General features: G+C 38.4%; 1 pseudogene; it reads right to left on the bottom strand.

Annotated features, from left to right (window-relative positions):
- Positions 1-4504: 4504 nt before the first annotated feature.
- Positions 4505-5850, bottom strand: LOC136170701 (mortality factor 4-like protein 2; annotated as a pseudogene).
- Positions 5851-8670: the final 2820 nt, after the last annotated feature.

Raw genomic sequence — 8670 nt, 5'->3', positions numbered from 1 at the left:
AGTCTTCTCCAGCACCATAATTTGAAAGCATTTTTGTTTCTTTGGCACTCGGCCTTCTTTATGGTCCGGCTCTCATATCCGTACACAACTACTGGAAAAGCCATAGCTTTAATTATACACACGTTTGTGGGCAAAGTGATATTTCTGCTTTTGAATATACTATTTAGGTTTATCATAGTTTTCCTTCTAAGAAGCAAGTGTCTTTACATTTCATGGCTAGTGTCACCATCTGCAGTGATTTGGGAGCCCAAGAAAATATTATCAGTCATTGCTTCCACTTTTTCCCCTTTTATTTGCCATGAAGTGGTGGGACCAGATGCCATGATCTTGGTTTTTTGAATGTTGAGTTTCAAGCCAGCTTTTCCACTCTCCCCTTTCACCTTCATCAAGAGGCTTTTTGGTTCCTCTTCACTTTCAGCTATTAAGGTGGTATCCTCTACATATTGGAGGTTGTTGATATTTCTGAGCAAGCTTGACAGTAACTAATAGTAAAAGGGTATTACTTAAAGTGAACTCCAGCATTAAATGCCTAATTAGAAAAAATGAGGACCTCAGGCATTATAAAATGTATAAGTATAGAGAAGGTGATACTAGAGCAATAGCACAAACCTTACTGTTTCTGTTTTGTAAATAAGTTCACTTGTATCATTTTTTAGGTTCCATATGTGTGATATCTTATGAAATTTTTTTGTCTGACTGATTTTACTTAGTATAATAAGCTCTAAGTCCATCCTTGTTGCTGCAAATGGCATTGTTTCATTCTTTTTCATGGCTGAGTAATATTCCATTAAATATAGCTACCACATCTTAATCCATTTCTCCGCTGATGGACATTTAGGTTGCTTCCATGTCTTGACTATTGTAAATTCTGTGGCTGTGAACATTGGGGTGCATGTTCTTTTCAATGTATGGTTTTCTCTGGATATGTGTCCAGGAGCGGGATTGCTGGATCATATGGTAGCTCTATGTTTAGTTTTTTAAGGAACCTCCATACTGTTCTCCATAGTGACTGTACTGTTTACATTCCCACCAACATTTTAGGATGGTTCCCTAAAAGAGAAGAATTTTTATATTGACTCACAAGTCACAATTAAACTAAAAGTGATACAGGGTGGCTAAAAGTTATGGTCAAGGCTTTGGGAAATGAAGAAACAATAAGGAAGCAGGGATTGTGATATTGATATCAATAGAATGGAAAGCAGGCCAAGAGTTGCAAGTGGGAAATATAAGGACACTGTATAAACTGAGGGCTAAAAATCACACTGATGATCAAAGTGTATGGATCTCTTTGCACCAAATAGACAGCAAAAACTTTATGATACAGGGAAAACTAGACTAATATAAAACAAGAGTAAGTAGATATTAATGTTTTTGTTTAAACACAATTCAAGTATATAAAAATGGGTAAATATATAGAATATTAAAACAAGATTACCAGCAAGGTAAATGGTAGACATATTTGCGTCAAATATCTTATGAGCACATAGAAGTTTTAAAAAAAATCAACCATAGTAAACTGTATCACAGAAAGAATATAAATAGCATTTTCATATCATACTACAATAACTAGAAATTAATAACAAAACCAAAGACAAAAGTACTTAAAAATTTAAAAATTTTCTGTTAGTCAGTCATGTCCAACTATTTGAAACCTTGTGGCTTGTAGCCAACCAGCTCCTCTGTCCATGGGGTTCTGCAGACAAGAATACTGGAGTGGGTTGTCATTCCCTCTCCAGGGGATCTTCCGAACCCAGGGATTGAACTCAGGTCTCTTGCATTGCAGGCAGATTCTTCACCATCTGAACCACTAGGGAATCCTAAGTGGCTAAGCCAACCTAAGCCTAATCTAATCTAAATGGCTTCCCTAGTGTAGATAGAAGGAAATAAAAGTGTAGATAAAAGAAATAAACTTTCTCTAAGTGAAGAGGAAATGAAAGCTGAATTTTCAGAATTTCTAGATGACGGATGCTAAAGCTGAAACTTCAATACTTTGGCCACCTGATTTGAAGAGCTAATTCATTGGAAAAGATGCTGATGTTGGGAAAGACTGAAGGCAGGAAGAGAAGTGAGTGACAGAAGATGAGATGGTTGGATGGCATCACTGACTCAATAGACATGAGTTTGAGCAAACTCTGGGAGATAGTAAAGGATAGGGCATGCTGCAGTCCATGGGGTCCCAAAGTCAGACACAACTTGGCAATTGAACAAAGCAGCAAAATGAAAGAATGGCATATGTAAGGTATGAAAGTGAAAGTCGCTCAGTTGTGTCGAACTCTTTGCAATTCCATGGGCCAGTTCAGAATACTAGACTGGGTAGCCTTTCCATTTTCCAGGGGATCTTCCCAACCCTGGGATCAAACCTAGGTCTCACGCATTGCAGGTGGATTCTTTTCCAGCTGAGCCACAAGGGAAGTTCAAGAATACTGGAGTGGGTAGCCTATCCCTTCTCCAGTGGATTTTCCCAACCCAGGAGAACCATGGTCTCCTGCATTGCAGGTGGATTGTTTACCAACTGAGCTATTAGGAAAGCCCCTTATGTAAGGTGTATTGCCAACTAAAACAGCTTGAAAACAAAAAAGGTAAAGAACAGAATACATATAAAAATACAGTGAGATAAAAAACAGAAACATTGGAACAATAAAATACTGATTTTTCAAGATAAAGTCCATAATACAGACAAAACCTGAACTAGTCTAATAAAAATTGGGGGAGGGTAAGGAGGTAATCCAAATATGCAAAAACAAAGTATGAGAGGAAACATCTCTAGAAAAGAGGAAATTTCAAACACTGCTTTCAAAATATATTTGAGATTTTATATAAATAGTACCATTTATTAGGAAAATATAATCTCCAAAATTGACTTCAATTGAGATTGCAAGTTTAAACAAAGCAAATTTCTATGGAATAAAGAAAATAATAAACTATCATATTTAGAACTGGACATGGAACAGGACTGGTTCAAAATTGGGAAAGGACTATATCAAGGCTGTATATTAACATCCTGCTTATTTAACTTATATGTAGAGTATATCATATGAAATGCCAGTTTGGGTAAAGCTAAAGCTGAAATCAAGATTTTTGGAAGAAATGTCAATAACCTCAGAAATGCAAATGACACCACCCTAAATGGTAGGAAACCAAGAGGAACTAAAGAGCCTCTTGAAGGTGAAAGAGGAGAGTGAACAAGCTGGCTTAAAAGTCAACATTCAAAAAACTAAGATTGTGACATCTGGTGCCATCACTTCATGACAAATAAATGGAGAAAAAAATGGAAATGGTGACAGACTTTTCTTGGGCTCCAAAATCACTGCAGACAGTGACTGCAGCCATGAAATTAAAAGATGCTTACTCCTGAGAAGAAAAGCTATGACAAACCTAGACAGCATATTAAAAAGCAGAAACAACACTTTGCCAACAGAGGTCTGTGTAGTGAAAGCTGTGGTTTTTCCAGTAGTCATGTACAGATAGGAGAGTTGGACCATAATGAAGGCTGAGTGCCAAAGCATTGATGCTTTAGAACTGTGGTTCTGGATAAGACTTGAGAGTCCCTTGGACTGCAAGGAGATCAAACCAGCCAATCTTAGAGGAAATCAACCCTGAATATTCATTGGAAAGACTGATGCTGAAGCACCAATATTTTGGCTTCCTGATGCAAAAAGCCAACTCATTCAAAAATAACCTTATGCTGAGAAAGACAAGGGCAGGAGGAGAAAGGGATGACTGAAGATGAGATGGTTGGACGGCATCATTGACTCAATGGACATGAGTTTGAGCAAACTCTGGGAGATAGTGAAGGACAGGGAAGCCTGGCGTGCTGCAGTCCAAAGAGTGTTAAAACCCTACTGAGCAACTGAACAACAACAAATCTATCCCACAAAAAATTTTATACTAAAATGTTTTCATGGGTGAATTCAAGAAATCATAAAAAATAGATGCAATTCTATTACAATATTTCAGTAAATAGAAAAAAATCTTTCATATTATATTTGAGACAAGTATAACAGTGTTCCTGAAAACTGAGCAACTAGACAGTCTAATGACACATCTTGATTTTTTTTTTTTTTGCTTTGAAATTTAGAAACAAATTTTATTTAAGATCTGAAATACGATTCCTAAAATATCAACCACTCCGGAAAACCATGGCTACACAATAATGCATTGCCTCTATCATGTTAGAACGTGCATTAGACTCAAATACAGAAACCATGAAACAAACCACCATCCTTCAACAACTTGAGCAAAGATAGAATGAATGCCTAAGGAGCAACATAGATGGACTCGCAGAGGATGGGCTGTTTTACTTCAAGCACCTTTAAAAAAAGCACAAATGCATGGATTTTTCGGATATATACATTAAGTTGAACCTTTGGCACTAGGAATCAGGGCATTTTTCATGTAGCATTAACACATATTGGAAAATTGTGTAGTGTCAAAGGGATAGAACCACCAGCATTCAAGCAATGTTGTCAACTAGGCAATAAAATGTTCTACTGAATGTTTCTTTGTCTAATTACCGCATACACTGGCAGCAACTTTGAAATGAGAAAAGGAGCTTACATTCCTTTCATTTTCTGTTAAGGAGAAAACAGAAAACAAACTGAAACGTAAGCCCTGTTATACATTAACGATTTTAAAGAGTATCAATTATACAAGAAAAAGACTAAGAACAAAAAGAGCATTTATAGGTACCAGACGTAACAGTGAGTGGTCAGTAGACCCTCACAGGGCTTTGCGGTGGTGCTCAGCAGAAGCCACTTTATAATCGCTGGCAGTGAACAGAGACGCAGCATTTTTTGCCAGGTATTTCAGGAAATCATGCAAATAGCCCAACAATAATGCAAGGCTCTTCTCAACAAGGGGTGTGTATGCTAACATTGCCCCAATTCTTACAAATAATCTCAGGAGGTGTGGTGCCCCATAAACCTGGGACATTGGTGCATCAGGGTGAGTCTAGAGAATTTCAGCATACTGGGGCCTCTCAAATTTGTAGAGCAGCTGGGTGCCCAACATCACGTTGAAATACTCTTTTATCCCTCCCACCACCTCATTAACTGCATACTCCTTGTTGTCAACATTGCCTTGTGATCTTTTGCAGTTGGCGTATTCTTCCAAAATAGTATTCACGTTTTTCTTGGCTGGCAGTTGGAAAAGTTGCTTCTGCCTGGTGACTAAGTTCCAGTCCTCAACAAGCCATGGTTTTAATTCTTCTGGAATCTTCACCTTCCATTCTATTCTTAAAAGCATCCTCACTTTCAACTGTGGGGTCTGCCCGGGCCCTTTTCTTCCGAGGTGGCTGGGGTGCTTCGCTGGTGCTGCCACCATCTCCGTTCCCAGGGGTCTTCCGTTTGTTCTTCTGGTCTTCCTCACCGATCCTTATGGAGGGTTCTCAGCAGAGCGACCCCCCCACCCCCCAACCATCTGCCTGGGAGTGCTGCTTCCAGATTCTTCTGCTGGGGACCAGCTGTCTTCTTTCCAGATGTCCCTCTCATTTTACTTCTTTGCATGTTGCTTCTCGTTGGTTTTTTGAAATTGTCTTCTTCGGCAGATTGGTTTCCACAAGTTTGAGAGCCCTGCTTTCTGGAACTCATTCAACCCTGTTTTTATTCCAACCAGCAATCCTCTTCTTTCCCTGCCAAGAACTGCTAGTGTTTTCCGAGATGGAATCTTACAGATCTTCTGGGATGGTTGTGGAGATGAGGTGAGAGACACAACCCAAGATTCTGTAATGAGGGATGTTCTGCAATCAGGATCAGAGTTGATCCTCACTACACAGCAAACTTAGTTCTTCTGATGGTAGTCTGAAACGAGGATCCAGTTCTTTCCAACAGACGATGTGTGATCACTGCCGTCTCTCCAACCGCCATAGTCTACATCTTGATTTTTTTAAATACTATTCACTACTAAAAGAAATTTGGACTCCTTGGAAAGATAAAGGATTTACTATCTGGGCAAAAGAAATACAAGTTGTAATGATATAGAATTCAACTTAAAGTAACTTGCGAAGTGAAGTGAAATTCCCTCAGTTGTGTCTGACTCTTTGTGGCCCCATGGACTGTCCATGGAATTCTCCAGGCCAGAACACTGGAGTGGGTAGCCTTTCCCTTCTCCAGGGGATCTTCCCAACCCAAGAATAGAACCCAGGTCTCCATCATTACAGATTCTTTACCAGCTGAGCCACAAGGGAAGCCCAAATTTGGCAATATTGAGCAGTTTCAAGAAGAATAATAATGATTATGGGTTATAACATATTGAGTACATAAAAAAGAAACATGGATCCATAGAGTTACTGAAGACAAAATAGAACAGGATATATAATCTGAGAAAAGAGAGAAGTTGGAAAACTTTTCTTACAGGAGAATGTCAGCTAATATAAAAATACAAATGACAAAATTAGGCCACTATTGTTTGTAACTCTCAATTTGTTTCAAATGTAGGTAATCAATTCACTCTCCCCACAAATTACTCCTTGATCACAAAGGGTAAATTTGTCTTTATGATAGAAACTGTAAGTAATCAAGCTCTCCATTGCCTGTGGTGGGACAGCTTGATAGGAGTCTGATCTGTTAAGTGATCACCATAAGGCGTTCTGCCTGGAAAACTTTTAACCTGAATCTTAATACAAGATGAATCAATAATGTGAACTCCTCTGCAGGATAACTGGCCTGAATTCTTAAAAGGATTCAGTGGCATCAAGAATAAAGAGAGGAAGGGTAATTGCTATAGATTCAAGAAGTCAAAGATAACTCAGTAACCCAATCCAAAGTGTTAATGTTGATTGCATCGCAGATTGGAAAAGATAAAGTATATTTTGAGACAAGGGAAATTCTTCATATAGTTTTTTCTTAGATGTTATTATATTCATGTTGATTTTCTTAGGTGTGATAATGGTATTATGATTGCACAGGAGAATGTCATTGTTCTTGAATTTATGCTGAAGTGTTTTGAGAGAACAATGTCATGATGCCTAAAACCTACTTTAAAATAGTTTGGAGAAATTGAGGAATCTTACTTTCTCTCTCTCTGTTCATGTACATCTGTGTCTGTAGGTTTATATGTGTATGTGTGTGTGTATACCCATGTGTAGGTGTGTGTGCATATCCATGTGTAGGTGTGTGTGCATGTGCATGTGTGTATAGGAGGGAGGAGAGTGGAGTGATACAGGAATTGTGGTGTGATGCTAACAGTTGGTCAAAAGTATAATATATAGGAATTCATCATGTTGTCTTTGAGCTTGTAAGTTTGAAATCTTTCAAAATAAAGTAGCAAATTTAAATAACAAAAAAGAGATTCTCTCACCAACTTCCATATCTTTTTTTCTATTTTATTGAGGTTTGCACTGAATGACCATAACCCTTGCCTTTGATCATTTAGAATCTTATGCTCACGGAAACCTTTGCCCTGTTAATAGCTCTTTTAATATTAGCTTGTAGTGAATTTTTCATTTTACCCTTGAAAGGAAATAAGGTAATTGCCAGATGGGAACACATTCCTCACTGAAATATTTAACATACTCTGTAAAGTGATAACAGATCAGTAAAGTATGGTTTGTCATTCTCTGTATTTCTTTCAATCTGGATGTTACCTGGGAACACTGGAGAATTTGTGTAATTACTTATGGTGGTAGTATCAGAGTCTAGAGTTGACATGTCTGCTATGTCTTGATTTTATCTCCTAATATACCCTGAGTAGTTTTTCAAATACTCTTAAGTCAGAGCTTGGGATATTTTAATTTGTAATGTCATGTTCCTGTGAAATCAGAATATTCTCAATACCCCAAAGTAGCATTACATTTTCAAATGGAGAATTTATTATGGATAACACATTTTCTTATTTCCTCAATTGTATAAAGTTACATTTAGGTAATTTAAGGGAAATTTAATTTCTTAAAATGGTAAAAATAGGCAAGATTTTTGGTATTATATAAAAGCACATGTATACAAACTACTAGGTAAGGTCAGTGTGTTTTTAAAAGAATTCATAACAGATAATGCAATGAGAGTTGATCTCAGCTAGTCTTGAGACTTTAGAGTCACTTAAATAGAAAAGAATAAAATCCTCTAAATACTTTGCTTCTTGAGATCTTAAATGATTTACTTTTGTTGGCGTTTTTCCTGATTTATATCCTTGCTACTGCTGCTAAGTCACTTCAGTTGTGTCCTACTCTGTGCGACCCCATCCCTGGGATTCTCCAGGCAAGAACACTGGAGTGGGTTGCCATTTCCTTCTCCAATGCATGAAAGTGAAAAGTGAAAGTGAAGTCGCTCTGTTGTGTCCTACTCTTAGGGACCCCATGGACTGCAGCTTACCAGGCTCCTCCGTCCATGGGATTCTCCAGGCAAGAGTACTGGAGTGGGGTGCCATTGCCTTCTCCGCTGCTACCTACTAGCTGTGTGAATTTCAGGAAGTTACTTAATCTCCTAGTGCTTTGTGCATGTGTGTGTGTGCTAAGTCGCTTTAGCTGTGTCCGATTCTTTGCACCCTACGGACTGTAGCCTGCCGGGCTCTTCCATCCATGGGGGTCTCCAGGCAAAAATACTGAAGTGGATTGCCATGCCCTTCTTCAGGGGGTCTTCCCGACCCAAGGATCAAACCTGCGTCTCTTACGAGTCTTCTGCATTTCACAGGCGAGTTCTTTATCACTAGCGCCACCTGGGAAGCCCAGGTAGTGCT

This window comes from Muntiacus reevesi, chromosome 6 (genome assembly GCF_963930625.1).
Source record: "Muntiacus reevesi chromosome 6, mMunRee1.1, whole genome shotgun sequence".
Classification (NCBI taxonomy): domain Eukaryota; kingdom Metazoa; phylum Chordata; class Mammalia; order Artiodactyla; family Cervidae; genus Muntiacus; species Muntiacus reevesi.
Note: the sequence above shows the minus strand (reverse complement) of the source record. Positions and strands in the feature narration are given on the sequence as shown.